General features: G+C 44.6%; 2 long non-coding RNA genes across 2 annotated transcripts in view; both read left to right on the forward strand.

Annotated features, from left to right (window-relative positions):
• The window catches only part of LOC129047030 (uncharacterized), a 31,908-nt gene extending 18,437 nt beyond the window's left edge, over positions 1–13,471 (forward strand). Inside the window, exon 2 of the long non-coding RNA XR_008508978.1 lies at positions 10,210–13,471. This is a non-coding gene — a long non-coding RNA (uncharacterized LOC129047030). The remainder of the gene's footprint in view (positions 1–10,209) is intronic.
• The window catches only part of LOC129047029 (uncharacterized), a 511,465-nt gene that overhangs the window by 366,988 nt on the left and 128,960 nt on the right, over positions 1–15,517 (forward strand). The window lies entirely within an intron of this gene.

Genomic DNA, 15,517 nt, shown 5'->3' on the forward strand with positions numbered 1-15,517 from the left:
GAAACGTCTTTTAAAATACACAGTTGTAGGTGAGCTCAAGCCTACATGTGTCAGGACAGAGTACGAATAAGGGAAGCATGGAGTTGAGCCTAAAAAACTCCTCAGCAGTGTTTTGAACAGCCATAAGAGTGAAGACGGATATGGACATGGATTGCGTTTTCCGAACGTGAAATTTCTGTGCTCACGTGCCAAATAATTACTTACGTGTCATATGGAACAGCCGGGAACGAGGTAATGACAGTAGAACATGCATTTCTCCCTCCAAAAGCGCTTCCTCCGTTCATCTTCCTCTCAGTTTCTAACTTTCTAGCAAGGCTGAGGAAGTTTCTGCTATGCCTCCAACGAAAATGTCTCTTTAGCAGACTAAGTTTGGGTGACAGCAAATAATTTCCTATTTGTTTTGTTTTAACTAAGCAGCGGCAGGGAAAAGTTCTGCCTGATTTTCCTGAATATAGCAGCATCTCAGTTTTAGTTTTGGTCTCACAGACCAAAACTGACTAGATAAGTGGGACAAGCTGATTATGATGAATGTGCCATAAATCCACATATTTAAGAATAGGAAAGCGATGAAGTGGCATTATTGCAAAAGGCATCCTTGCGTGACCAAACGAGCCCAGTTCTGTACAATTCAGTAGAAGCATGCTATGTAGGTTTACTGTTCAGTGGGTAGTTTCAGGTAGATAAACTAGATGTGTCTGTGCGTCTCAGACATGTTTTATATATTTCATAATATCTAAACGATGTGTTCATGTTTTCATGGTTAAGTGTTCCTGTTTAGACATCTGGATTTATCATCTGTCTTAGGGGAGCCTTAGATGTTCAATAAGAGAAAATACTGCATTTGAAAGGTAAGCCTATTGTCATGAAAATGGACGAACTCAGAGCCCGTTGTTTAAAAAACGGTCTCTGCTCCTCGGGGTATTCTTGTTGATCTCCTTTAACAAGGAGACACATTTAAAAAGAAAAAATCTGTAATAAAAATTGTGTCTGCTTCACAAATATATGCAATGACGTCATGTCCTTGGGTGCATCCCATCATACTTTCCGGAGATTTGCTGCAGAATGCAAGTCCCTCTCCATGCTTACATGGCTGCACACCAGATTCAGGTACCGTCAAACCGAGGTGTCTTGCCATACCTGCTAGTTTTATTATAACATTCTCATTGCCTAACAGGAAGAGGACTCGCTACAGGCATGAAATTTGAGTGGAAGTATAAAGAAAATCAGAGCTAAAATTCACAGAGGATCGTGTTTGTCTTTTGTGGTACACAACATATTAATTTCTAACAAATGAAAAACGAGCAGAAAAAGTATTACAGAAGCTCAGTTTCCATTCTGTGAAAGAGTTGGACAACATCTGGAACGGAGCCCTTTCCCTCAATGAGCGTCAAATAGTAAGCGCAGCCGCAAAACCCCTGGAAGGGAAACTTCGGCATTCCCTCCGCCGGTGCGCACGCCTCGCTTAGCGAGAACACCAGGCTTACAGGGATTTCCAGAGTCTCTGGAGATGGCAAATGGAACTCTGAAATGCTGATTTCAACAACACTCTGGGAGTTTGCGGTGGAAGACGTCTGCCTTTTCCCTACGAACAGGGAGAGAAAGCTCTTTCTTACGGAAAGGGGGGTTGGAGACAGCTGCAGCAGAGCTTCCTGCCGCTCTGCCTCCAGCCAAAAGGGCTGCAGATTCAAACCGGGCCGGATTTGAGCCCGTTACTGCCAAAATCCCCCCGATTAGACAAGCTAGTTGCCAAAAGTCATTTAATGAAGCCCAGGAGCCGCTATCCCGTGCACACCCCCTGTCACCCCCCCGGCAGCGCCACACAGTTTGTTACAGAAGGCGGAGTGAGCGGCCCCGCCGCCCGGGGGGCACCGGGCGCTGCCCCGGCGCCCCGGCTGAGCCGGCTCAGGGCTCCCCCGGGCCCGCCCGCATTCCCCGTGGGGAGCTGCATTCCGCCTCTCCGCGGGGGCAGGCGGGCTGTGGGACTGGCGGGGGACAGCGGGAGGTGCGGTGGTGGCAGCCAGGATGCGAGCGGGGAGCCCCAGGTCCCCGGGGAGCAGCTCCGGGCCGGGCTGTGGCGTTGCCGGGGAGATAAACGCCTCTTGTCCCTGCAGAGGGGACAAGGGACAAAGGTTCACCTGACTTGGGTCAGGGAACCGGCGGCCCCCGGGCTGCGAGGGCTCCGCTCTGCGCTCCCCGAGCGGGACAGGTGGGACTGGTCCCGGTGGAATTTAGCGGGGGTGAATCGGGACCCGGGCGTTCCCTGTCCAGAGGGCCCGGGAGCGTCTCATGGGCCAGCACCGCCTGCGAGGGGCAGCCCCAGAGCCGGGCTTGTCCCCAGGCTGTCGTGCTCCACATCCTTGCTCTCCGCTCCCTATGCCCTTCATTTTTGTCCACTAGTGACCAAATGGCAACTTCTATGACTTTTGTCATAGACTCTGTCTGCTCGCCTACCTTCCTTCCCCAACGATGTGTTTCAGGTCATTTTGAGGGAAGTCAGCTACTTATTGGAACTTGAAAAAGCGAGACAGCCCTTGGAAATATTTTTAGGAAACCTGTGAAAATGTTCAGCTTGGTATGCAGTATTTCTGCCTCTCCACAAAACACAAACCAATTTAAAGGAATACCTCAGAGGGGAAGAGAAATAAATCCACAGTCATTCAGCAGTAAAACAAAAAGTCAGAAAATTTTCTCCTTTAAAAGAATAGTCAAGGAAGAAATGTCTTTTCAGATATCAAAGAAGAGATATTTTAAAGAGTGTTCCTAATGGAAGGGCCTTTGTATTTTCTGCTCTGACAGCGGGGTTCTGTATTTTGCAGAGTATCCTCGTACCACCAACACAGGAAAAATACCATTCGAGAAGCCAGGAGTGCTGACACACAATTCAAGAGTGAATTTCTTAAAGAACAGTTTACCTCCACCTGACAATAAGGTGCTAACAGAAACAACATTTAGAATTTTGCCACTGTACAGAATACTTTCTGAACTTGTAAATAAAATAAACTCAACTAATATTATTCTCATTTTGGAATCTTTACAATACAATTACTGCAGACTGCTAAGATCATTCCACTGACCCTCAACCATACTACACAGATACTGCCAAACTGAATTCCCTTATTGTTTCTCAGAGCCAGCACTTGTTTAAAAGGGGAATGCAGAATCACTAATTTAAATGTTAGCTTTCGAGAAAAAAAAAAAAAAGAAAAAAGAAAAAAGAAATGAGAGAGAAAGGGGAAGCGAGGAAAATGGTGGTAAGCTGTCTTTTAAAATTAAATAAATTTGAGAAGTCTATAGGAAAATGGCCTAAGGGTGACTAGACTAGTGTTGTCTCTTCTTCAGCCTTCTGCAGGTTATTTTTCTCCAGTATAAATGTAATTTAATAGCCGAGATGGATATTGTTTCACTTTCAGTTATCTGCTCTATACTCCGGTCTCATTCTACATTAGATGATTACCTTACTGTCCTATATGCACAATTTAAAGGGAATTACCTATTACTTCAATTATTTGTTTCTTATCAACTGATGTTACACTACAAGGATTTGCATTGAAAGGACACAAAGAAAGAGCAAGTCATGGCACATTGCCAAATAAAAGAGTAATGTTCTGGTGAATTTAGCCCAAATAATTTACTGCTATATAAAAGTGGAAAAGTGGAAGGTGAACCCTTTGACCAATAAATCTCTTCTGCATGTGAAACCCTTATCTTGTCCCCTCCAATATATTCCACACTAGGAAGCCATCATCATTGGCTCTGGTTTGTTATTTGTAAACCTTGATCTTCTGCACTCGGTGTCCTAAATATGGATAATTAGCATCAGTTTATCACGCCTCTGCATATTTTCTCTTCTCTCCAAACATGCATGCTTCTATTGGCTGCCATTCTGTCACAGAAGATTATGGAGACAGATTGCAGAGAATGAATGTGCTAAACGAGATTAGGAAGGAATAGAAATAGCAACTTGGCCAATAAATTCCTCGTGAGAGCCTTATCATACAATTACACGTTGACTTGTTTCACACTCTCCCAGCCTCTTAATCCAACGCCCCCACCAAGAATAAAATTTCACTAATTTCTGAATTACTGCATATCCTCATGACTTGTCACTGAGAATGGTTGGAAGGAGCAACACGGTCGAAAATAGCACATCAAACTTCCAAAAAGAAAAGAAACTTTACAGACAGAAAGAAATGTGGCTTTAAACCGTTTGTAGCCGTGTGTAGAAGTTTTTGTGCAGCAGCAGTTGGAAGGGTCAGGACTTCAACATCAAGACATGGTCCTCTGCGCTTTTGCTGCCTAACTCTTTACATCAGAGGTTACCTATCCTTAGAGTGACTTGCGGGCCACGATACAGAGGGTTGATGCTGCTAAACTATTCACCCACTGTGTAAGAGACTGTCCAATGAGCCCTACAAACTCGTCAGAAAGCAATGGCAAAAATACCTACTGCTGTCATCAGTTTCTGGGACATTCCTGAAAATTGCGGTAATTGAGAAGACGCCCAAAGCATGACAGCAAAGGGAGACAGAATCCCGCTGAACTCACAAGAAACATCTACCAGTTCTAGTGGAGCTAGTTCTGCCCCTTCTGCCACGGCTGTTTTAATGTGGATGACAAGAAAACATGATTTCCATTATGTAATTCAGAGGTATGGCTAAAACCTTCAGGAGACATCATCTCTGGAAATGTTGGAAGTCTACATTTCCCCCCTTATGCTAGCCCAAGAGGAGGGCTTGCAAAAAATATTAATGTTGTCATAATGTTGTTTTCATTGTTTTAGATACATGTAGAAGAGGAAGGACATAAATGGAATTAAAAGTCCCAAGACCAGAAGACAAAGCCTTGCTGAGCTGGTCTATACGCATGGACTTGATGTCACAGTGCTTACACACGTCTTACACTTTTAGATTTAAGAACATTTCATAGCGTTTATTACAGTGACAGAACTTGCTTTAGAAAGGAATGGGTTTCTATAACTCGAGTAATTGTTTCCCCTAATAAATGTGAATCTTCAACCCCATACAGAACCCAGATGAGAGGTGTGATGAAGTTGTGCTATGTATTCCCGGGTTGTTTAGCGTCACTCCTGCCTGTGCAATTAGATGGTGGGAGTAGGAGTGAAGGGATACATGTTGCAAGTGTTAAGGATGTTAAAAATGAAGGGATTGCTTCAAATGGGACCTTTCCTGAACGCTTTTCCCCAGTAGGGAAGTGATCCAGGCTGCAGTGGAGAATCCCCTCTTCCCCCAAGCTGGGGACCATGAGGTGGCCGTGAGCCTTGGGCATGGCAAACCCGTCCTGCGAGTGCCCCAGAGCCTTGGTCCTCTTGAGTTATTCTGAAGTGGGTTTAGTGATGGTGGGGTTGGTGATTTATTTATTTTTTTTAACCTGCTCGTTATTTCCTTTTGCTCTCCTCCGGAATTTTGTTTGATACTAAACCCCTCCAGATGGAAAACCAGACTGCAGATGAGAGTCACTCATCCAGAGTCTTGAAACCACACGGGTGCAGAAAAGACTGAGACGAGAATAGCATGACCCTGTGGGATAGCAAAACAGCCTGCTACCTGTTTGCTGCCATGAGAACTTCTGCGGTCACATAAAATAATAATAACTCTCCCTTATTTCCTTTTTAATGTTATAGCCATAGGCTTGCATAGATATTCATGTGCACGTATATCTATACACATACACACACATACAGACACACACACACACACATACATATATGCATTTATATATGTGTGTGTGTGTATATATATATGTACACACACATCAGCCGAATGAATTGGTTAGCATCGGGCAGAGAGGCGTTTGCCATTAATCTGGGAACAAACCGCTAACCTCGGTGACTGGTATTTTAGCTTTTCTTTTCTCGCTTCTCTCAGTGTGGGGAGAGCAGTAAAGCTTGTGTGGACTGATTGTGAGGGGCTCTGCTGGAATTTGGCAGGCCAGGGGCTTGGAGAGAAGCCCCATGCTGACTCCTATTCAGCGGGCCAGTTTTCTGCGAGCTTTGGAAGTTTCACTCAGCCGTGCACTCAATGGCTTCACAAAGCTGATTACAAGCTTCAGCGCATTCCTGAAGGAGCCAAAAGCGACGCAGGTGCAAACGAGCCGAGGGAGCCCCTTATCCCGGTGACAGAATGGGACAAGCTGGGAAAGGCTTGGACCACACAAATCCAAGGCTCACCAGGCAGCAGCAAGCCTGCCTTGGGAACCGGGGATCATTATCCGCTCCATTCAGCGGGGACCCAGCGGCGGCAGCGGCACGTCCCAAGGCTGGGGACGGGCTTTCCGTCCCGGGTGGGAGCAGAGCCCTTTCACCTGGCATCCTCTCTCCTCTCCCCTCGCGGCTGCCTCAGGCACGAACCCGAGGTGCCCCTGCTCCCCCGAAATTATTTGTTTCCCAGCATCTGTTAGGCTTCAGCCTGCCGCCTGAAGCACCTTGCCGTTTTCTCCCCCGTTGCCCCGTCCCACACGAAAAGCCTCCCTCCTGCTCCTCTCCCCTTCCCCAGATGAACACGGTGCTAAGGGTCTGTCTGGAAGCCCAGCACAGAAAACGCACTGATCCGAAATGGCAGGTTTCCTCCCAGCTGAAGTTCTCTAACAAACACCCTATTTTGAAGACTGCCTTTAATTCCAGAGAGAAGCCAGCCGGGAGTGCACCCTCCTCCCCTCCCAATTACTCGAGCCACCCGATTCCCACAGAAACCTCCCGCAATACAAACGCCTGGTGAATGCTTTCTGACTCGGTGAAAGCAGCCCACGGTCCCTGCCCTTCCTGCCTCCCTAGCGAGCGAGGGGGTGGCGAGGAGTCGAGGGGGGTCTTGGTGCCGGAGAGGGTGAAGCGTGATTACTTTTAATTAGGGGTTCTCGGAAGGAGTTCCTCTCGCCTCCGCTCCCTCGCCCCCTTTCCTCGCTCTCAGCCCTTCCCCTCCAGCCGAGAGAAGAAGCTGCACTGTACTTCCCTGAAAAATTAATTACGGCCCTTCCCCGCTATCAATTACGGAGGAATCAGCCTTTCCTAGGGAGAGGAGAAATAATCAAAAGGCTTTTCAGTCTTGCTAGGGGGGGGACGACCTCGGACCGCCGAGCACATAATGCGGCAAGGGGCTGCCGCGCTTCTGGCCGCTGGTTTCATATGCAAATGGCGAGCTGCCTCCAAGTTATCATTATGGTTTTATTTTTTTTTTCCCCTCTTAATGTTATTATTGTGTCGGGGTTTTAATAGCCACATGCTCTACCCTTCCCTTTCAGCGAGGTTTCCTTGGCGATCAGCCACGCCGCTTCTTCCCCGGGCGCATTGCCCCCGCCCCAGCGCCTGCCCCACGTCCATGTTAATTTCGCCCTATGGAAATGAAAGCGGCCGGGCCGGGCAGCTGATATTAAAGCGATCCCCCGGCCCCGGGGCTCGCCCTCCCCGCTCCGCGCTTGGCCGTGCCTCCCTCGGCAGGAGCGCGGCGTGTCGGTGCCGCGGCCCCCCCGGGCCCGGGCCCGCCGCCCCTTTCATGCTGGGGAGATGCTGGGGAGGCAGCGGTGCGTTTGCTTGTGCGGAGCACACCGCCTGCAAGCGGTTGCCTTGGCAGAAAGGTGCAGCTTTCTGATGTTCTTTTGTCTGATAACTAATTCAAGTTAATGCGATCTTTATGTAAAGCTAACAGCGGATAATTGTCTATTTTCTCGCCAACAATCTCCATCACAATCACTTATCTGGAAACCTGCGGTTGTATTAATCGTTATATTCCCCGAGATAAGCGTCTCTCGAATTATCAGTAAACACTGGAGGGAAATTAAACAAACTCCAGAGCCACTTAAGTTTCCTCTGCAGCTTTTAGCCACCTTCTAGGGAGGAGGGGGAGCGGGGACGACGGCACCCCTCAAACCAACCTGGGACCGGAGCACAACATGAAAGGGGGGTGTGTAAAACAGGGAAGAAGGACCTGAAATTTTGGATAAATGTGAAGAGCCGAGTCCCGCTGAAGGCGGCTTCCCTTCGAGGTGCCGTGCAGCAGTCAGACATGCACCTTACGCCCCGCTCGTCGGGCGGCGGTCGGTCTTTAGCGGCCCCTGGGACCTTGTTGGCAATTCTTGTAAATCATGTAATTAAGTGTATTAGTCTCTGCAGGGGAAAGACGAGCAGCTAGGAGAGAATACACCCAGAGATTAAGCAGGAGTCGCATCAGTCTTTAGGTCTGATACACGAGGAGAAGAGAGTTCTGCTGCCTTCCGAGAATCACCGTATTAGCACAATTATTGGCAATATTTATGCTAGAGAGTGAGCTGAACCCCAGGAGGGTAACAGAGAGAGCGAGAGAGCGAAACTACTGTGGGAATATGTTTTACTGCTCAGATCCCATCAGTTCCGTTAGGTGTAAAGAAATTATAGCAAATTGTGCTGGAAACCCCTCCAGGGAAAACATACTTGTACGACAAAGATTTTGTCTTTTTGAGATGAAGTCAAAACATCGGTGTCAAATGAAACTCATTTTAGGGGCGCTACCGTGTGTGTGTGTTTACTTGAGAACCTGAGTATGGGGGGGAAAGAAAAAAAAGCGAAAAAGCAGCCGAAACCATGACATTTCAGTGGCGAATCTGTGCCAGCAGAGAGTTTGCAACTTCTTGGGGAAGAGCGAGGCGCCCTGCAGCCTCCCCTCGCTGCCCGCCCCGAGCCCGGGCTGGGGCCGCCGTCCCGCCGCAGGGCTGGCCGGCAGCGCCCGGCGCGCTTCGCCCTTCTGCCAGGCTTTTCCTCCTCGAAAGCGCTTTGTGAACGTTAACTGAGTAATCCTAAACTGGCATTTAGTTACGGAGCGGGCACCAAAGAATTTAAAAACTCGCCTCTATGATGAGCTTTATTTATATTGGACTTCAGATTTTTTTTTTTTTTTTGTAAGCAAACTTTTATTCACGAAGGTTTCCAGTGGCATGGTTCGCGTCCTAGCCTGAGGAAGGTGAGATCTGGGATGGAAAAGACAAAAAAAAAAAAGCAAACTACCCGGCAAAAAAAAAAACAAAACAGAAAAAAATTCCCCCCAACACAACCAAACACAAACAAATTAAAACACCTCAGCGAAACCCACAAACCTCCTATTACTTATTTGTGTGTCATGACGGCGCAGTTCCAAATATGATCGTTCTCTTGAAAAAAAAATTAACTGCTTTAATTCTTGAATTATTTCACTTGAGCTAAAAGTTCCCAGGGTAGCTTTTTCTTATGGCATTTGAGAATCATCCCACTTCATCTCTCACCTGAATCTTGTCATCTGTGCCATCTTGAAGTGATCTGTGAACAATGCTGGTCCCTTGGACAGCCCAAGCTGGTCAATCAGGCAGAACAGACTATGCAAATGGAATGGAAAGGCGAAGCGATGAAGAACAGTGGCCCCCATTGTCTTGGGCATTTCAAAGCGAAGCCCAGCTGCAGCAGGCGTTGCTGTCTCGGACCCTTGGTTGCTACTCTAATGTCATCATTGCAAAACATCACATTTTGAAAACACTACAGTCTGAATGCATGATCAGCTCTCCACAAAGATTTCACTTTGCCGTGACATCTTTCGAAGTCACTAAAAAAAAAAAAATCGTGTGGAGGAAAAAGAGCAAAAAAAGTGCCACCACAACTGGGGACTGGGATCCCAGCCACGCTGGCCGCTCCCATCCCGCAATCCCGCTCCCTCCACTCCTAACTGCGGTGCAGCTGACTCCTTTTGCAACCTTTTGGTGAACGCCTCGCCTTTCGTGTCGCTTTTAGCGTCGAATGGGGTGATGATTTAAGTTGCATTTAACTTATTTTCTGTCGGGTCTCTTTCAGGCACTCTAATGAGCTAACGCCGGGGAAACGTCGCTGTGAGCAGGCAGTGAAGTATTTATTCACAATCGCTTCCAAAACTTCAGATACTCGCGGCTTTGAAAGAGTCAGGCAATGTCTTTGCGAGTGATTAAACCAGCAACTAAGCTGGGTATTTATGGGTCCGTAAGGAGTTTTTGTGAATACTCTGTTTCTCAATACACTCATGCAGTTGTCGCTCCTGAATATTGCTGCCAGCCCTGCTCCAGCTTCGCCTCCCGGCACTGGTCCCAAAGTTAACTCTGCCATGAGAAACGAACTTTCAGTTCGGTAAAGCTGAGGGCTGTCAGATGATTAATGTGCATTTTCAGGAGACTAAATCATTGCCCGTGTTTCACTTATTGTTCCTTTTCATTTTCTTTTGTCTGTAGGTGACATTTGTGATCACCATGTGGTGAGCAGAGGAAACTCCCCTCTCTTCCACCCTCATGTCAGGAGCCTGTGCTCAAGGAGCAAAGGTCTGTGCCATCGATATCTAAAAACGCTGGGGGTTGTGTTTCATCTACCCAGTCTCTTATCTCAAAGGAGTCAGTGAATCCAAAGCTGCTTCTCCAAGGATAGTCTTACTCCAGTGAGCCTACAGAGATGGATCCTGCCCAGCCTCTGACACTGCCTACGACACAGACACAGCAGTCACACGTGAGAGTGGTCACCCTTCAGTGCAGACAGTTCAGTGCTCATGAGGGAGCAGAGAAGAAAGTTTCATTGGTCTAAGGGAGCTGGGCTAAGAAACTCTTAAATGCATTCTTTGCAGGACCAAGAATAATTCAGTGCTTCTTTCCTACCCCTTAAACTGGCTCTTTCCCTTTAGCTTGGTTAGTGCATTCTGTAGCAGCACCACATAAATTACAAAGGAAGAAAAGGATGGAATTATTTAAAATTAAATAATTATTCACTGTGATTTGTTTGGCTTCCCGAAATTAAAGTTGCCCTTTTCAGACTGCAGCAGTGGATATGAAGGAAAAGATGAGAGTAACAAAACCAAAGAGAGATGAAAGTGAATGGGGAAAATAACCTAATGTGCAGGTAACGTTTCATCTTTTGGCTGGAAGATCTTTCCCCTCACCAGAGAGAGTTTTCCAAGGATAACTACTATGTTAAAAGAAAGCCTGTTTTCCACTACATAAGCCCTGTGGTCAAATGCAAGAACTCAGACTGCTATCTGCCTCATACAAATATTTCAGTAAAGATGATATGCACTGTAAGCACCCTTCTCTGCCAGGTATTTGTTTACTTAGCACCTCAAAACTTTTCCTCTTAGACAACTGGATCCCTCAAAACCTATGTTCTAGGAAGTGTCGGACATGCTTCAGGTCTGGATAAGTCACTTACTGACTTGAATGCAGAAACCCAGAGGAAAAGCAATGTTTTGCAGCCAGTGCCTACACAGAGGACAGCAGGGGCCAAATGCCCTGTTCTTGTTAGAGGTGCATCTTCATCTGGCTCTCTGCCAAAGCACTTCCAGAAAGATCTTGTAAAGCAGGAACTCCAAAGAGGAGCAGCTTCTGGTCACACCTTCCATGGAGGTGCTGCCATGGGGCTATGTAGAGGGTGTGGCCACCACAACTCCCAGCTGCTGATGGTGAGATGGATGATGTCCTCAGGGTGCAGACCAAGGGTGGGAAACAGGGGCCCACAAGGTCATGTCAACACTCTGGACTCAGGCATGTCCATCTCTACAAGAGCCCTGTTCTAAGCTCGTGCTGCCAGCTGGACCTCAGCCCTTCTCAGCAGCCTGCCAGCCTCACACACCAGGGGTGTCAGCCCAAAGGTGGGTTACCCACCTCCACTCAGGCTTTTTGTCCCTTCATGGAACCAAACCAGTTCCCATCACCCCAGCTTAAGGACCTTGGCTCTACTGGGAGGGAAATGGCCCCAGATCTGCCCTTCAGGCAGGGTGCTCAGATAAGCAGGGACAACCTCCTTTCCCAGTGGCCCAACATTGGGTGGAGGAACTAATTGGAAACAAGATCAGCTCCTCCCTTGAGAAGCTGAACTTTGCTTTTCTCTCACAGCTGGAACTTCTGCCCCATCCCTATACCAACCCTAGTCCTGGTACATTCAGCCACAGAGATCTCTGCTCATGCACTGACTGTATTTTTTCATGTTTATTATCATCCAGTCCAGTGTGGTGCTACCTGGCACACATACACTTGGGGAAGAAAACCATGTATTCAGCAAATGGAGCATACAGGGTTTAGGCTTTGTTTTGTCTTGTTTTTCTTATTCCAGTTTCAGTATAAAACTATGTAGAAAAGATAGCCAAGCAACTCTCTGTCATGAAAAATGATCAAAACTCTGAGTTATGAGATTAAAAATTACTGGAGAGCAGAGATGCCAGGAAGAGACAAGAACCCCTTTCTGCTGAAATACAAGTTCTTCTTTTCCTCCTGTTTCATTTCACCTCATGCTCAGATAAGGAACAGAATTACTTTAAAATGTTTGCATTAACTCTTTTTATTCAGGATTTGTTCTAGCCTTTCAAAGAATTATTTTACTGTAAGATATGTGTGAGTGATATATAACTAATCACACTCCTCCAAAGCAGTAGAGAACTACAAGACATCCTGCAGTCCTCAAACCTTTACTATTTTTATTGCCACAATAAAAATTGATGCAAAATACCTCTTCAAAGTACTATAAAAACCCACACATAGTATTTTCAGTGAAGATAGCACCTATTGCATTGCCACCTTAATTCAAAGACAGTTTTGTAACAAAGTTGTACAATCAAAGCATATGTCTTTCCTGATAATTTATGAGCTGTAAGATTATCAGTTGAGTTGCCCATGGAAAAAGTACTACACCATGTATTGTATTACTTGATTAATTTTCTTTAAAATTTTACTTTAATTTTAACTTCAGCTAATTACTGCATTGTGATCTAAGTCAGCAATCTCAAATTAGCTATCAAGGTAACTTTTGAAGAAACTCTACAATTGCATGATAATGATGAAATTTAAGTTCCTGTCAGTTATTGTGCAATGTCTACACTATGGAAAAGTAAACCTTCAGGTATTTTAATTCTATTTGCATATATAACATTGTGGTTTTCCTACTTCATTTTTCAGAGTAGAATTCTGAACTATAAAAACACTACAAAAAACCTGTTTGGGGTATTTATTTATTTTATTTTTCTAAATTGAATTATAGCTTTGATGAAACTGTGAAAGGAAATAGTTTTGGGGAGCAAATTGTCAGCTACTCAGATTTCTTTGGAAAAGCAACTTGTTTTGCAGGTACTGATGCAGACTGATAGAATTGTTCTCTAATTCTACTAAAATAGACAAACACATTTCAGTGCAATTGATATCTATATATTCAACTTGATTCTGGTCTCACATCTGCTTAAAATTCCAAATACCTTTTGCTAAAGCCTTGATCCAACCCTGAGTGATGTCACTGTATAATGACTTCTGGTGGGCTGCGGTTCAAGGGCTTTTACACCACTGTGCCTCTTGCCACTAGGCTGAAAAAGGTTATTTTTGCTACATCTTTCTTTTCCTGTGAGACCAGATTAACTTGGAAAGAATTAGAAATGCTTGAACAGAGATGCTCAAGGTTACTTTTTATAGCAATACTTTTAACTTTTAATATTTCTTACAAATAAATGTAATTTGATAGCAACACAAATATTTGCATTTTCTGGTGTATTGTCACTCATTCTTTATTTTTTTGGTGAATCTCAATTTTGCCTGTATACATTCATTGCCTTATTTCTAGCAACACAGCATTGAAATTTTAATGTAAATAACAGGTGAAAAAAGAATCTATTGTAAAATACAATATATGACAAATTCATTGAAATAAGCAAAAAATTTTAAATAATAGTTATTCAATAAATGTCAGGAAAGCAATCTCATATCTTCACTGATCAAGGCTTCTGTGTAGCTTGGAAGAAAGTGATGAAGGAGGACTTTTTATGCAGTAATAAACGGAGCTTGTTCCAGTTGTTAAGCACATAAATAGAAATTCAGCAAGTCTTACCAAAGAGGGTAATGAACAACCACAACTAAAAACTCAGATCTCTCTCTGTTTTGTACTGCAACATGTACAGGGAGGAAAGAATTTGTTTGGTTTTTTTTTCCTTGGTGATGACTCAGATTAGGTTGTATAAACTTAGCTTTGACTCTGAGAGCTGCAAAGCAGCCACAACTTTGCTGCTCACTGTTAAAGGTTGTTTTATTTACAGACTGGTAGAGTTCCTTTTAAGCATCTCCAGAAAAAGAGGTACAAGAGAGAAATCAAAGTGGAAAAAGCAGTCAGAACACTACAAATATAATGCAGAATCCCTTTGTGTTGGTAAGCATCAATAGGCAATAAAGCAAACTCAAATCTACTCCTTTTTCTTCATCCTGTATGCACTGAATAGGTTAAATTATAAAAAAAATCTTGTCATAAATGACTCTAGTTTTCAGAGTTTACATTGTTTGCATAAATATTATGAATTTGAATACCCAGGATCAATGTAGCTTGGTTAAAAAAATCTATAATCTATAAAATTTTGACAGTGGCATAAAGATCTTTCAATGAGTCAAAACTATCTTTTGCCACTTACATGGACTGAAATGGCTGAGCAGGCTTGCTTCATTAAACTCCATCTGGGAAGAAAACCTGTGGGGAAGGAAACACCATGGTGATTAAACATTCCATCTAGTTTACCCTATTAGTGTTAGGTCATCATAAGTGGTGGGTAAGCAAAACAATGTTTCTTTTCAGTGGTAAGTGCTTCTAAAATGTTACAGAATTTAAATGTTTGGAGATGTTTCCCAGCTCACCTACTTTCATCAACAACTTTAGCCCTCGATACCCTTATTTATTTCTCTAACTCTCCTGAAGTGGCCTTCGAAATGCATAAGCGTGGATTTATCATAAACTTCACTATTGCAGCTCCACTGTGGTTGTTCTGATCATTTCAGGACAAATGCGACAGTTTAAACTAATGACTGGACATCTATTGTGTTACTGCTGTTTCCTGGTTATCTGGTTATTATTTATTTCCTGCTTGTTCTATTGTTTCTTGCCTCATGAAGACTCCTGTTTGCTCTGATAAAATTCCTTACAACATGGCAGCAACACCAAGGGTTGGGTAAAAGGGCTCCTCTGAACGATAACACAAAGAGCATATAAAGAATCCATCACAGCAGTCAGTAGTATAATGTAATTTATTTTCAGTAGACATTCTCTTCCCTACTGGATTAGTCACTTTGTTAATGAGCAAATGACCCATAACTCACAGGAGTGGAAACTTTATGTGCAGGTCTTGCCTTTACCAGAGCAGATGAACTGCAGTCACTTGATATTATGGCTCCTTCAAATCTTTCTTGTGCATTCCATACATTGTGGGAGTTTCAGGTGGGTGAAAAATGCAGGACCCAGTGGTAAAACAGACTTATATGGGATTTATATTTTGTATTGTACTAGGAAGCATTAATAAAAGATGCCTCTTGCATCTAGAACTCACCATGATCCCATAAGCAGACAATGAACCAGTTTTAAAAAGCGAGCTTTGTACGTGCTAATACATTCAAGATGCTATTTTCTGCCACTATATACTAGGCATCTTTGGAATTTATTGTCCAGATTTCACTTCAGCATGACTTTAAAGAGAATTCATCAGGTCATTCTCTGTATGAATGCAGCTTGTCTCACTCTGCTCGGAGAAGTTGACACTGTGAA

This window comes from Molothrus ater, chromosome 2 (assembly GCF_012460135.2).
Source record: "Molothrus ater isolate BHLD 08-10-18 breed brown headed cowbird chromosome 2, BPBGC_Mater_1.1, whole genome shotgun sequence".
Classification (NCBI taxonomy): Eukaryota; Metazoa; Chordata; class Aves; order Passeriformes; family Icteridae; genus Molothrus; species Molothrus ater.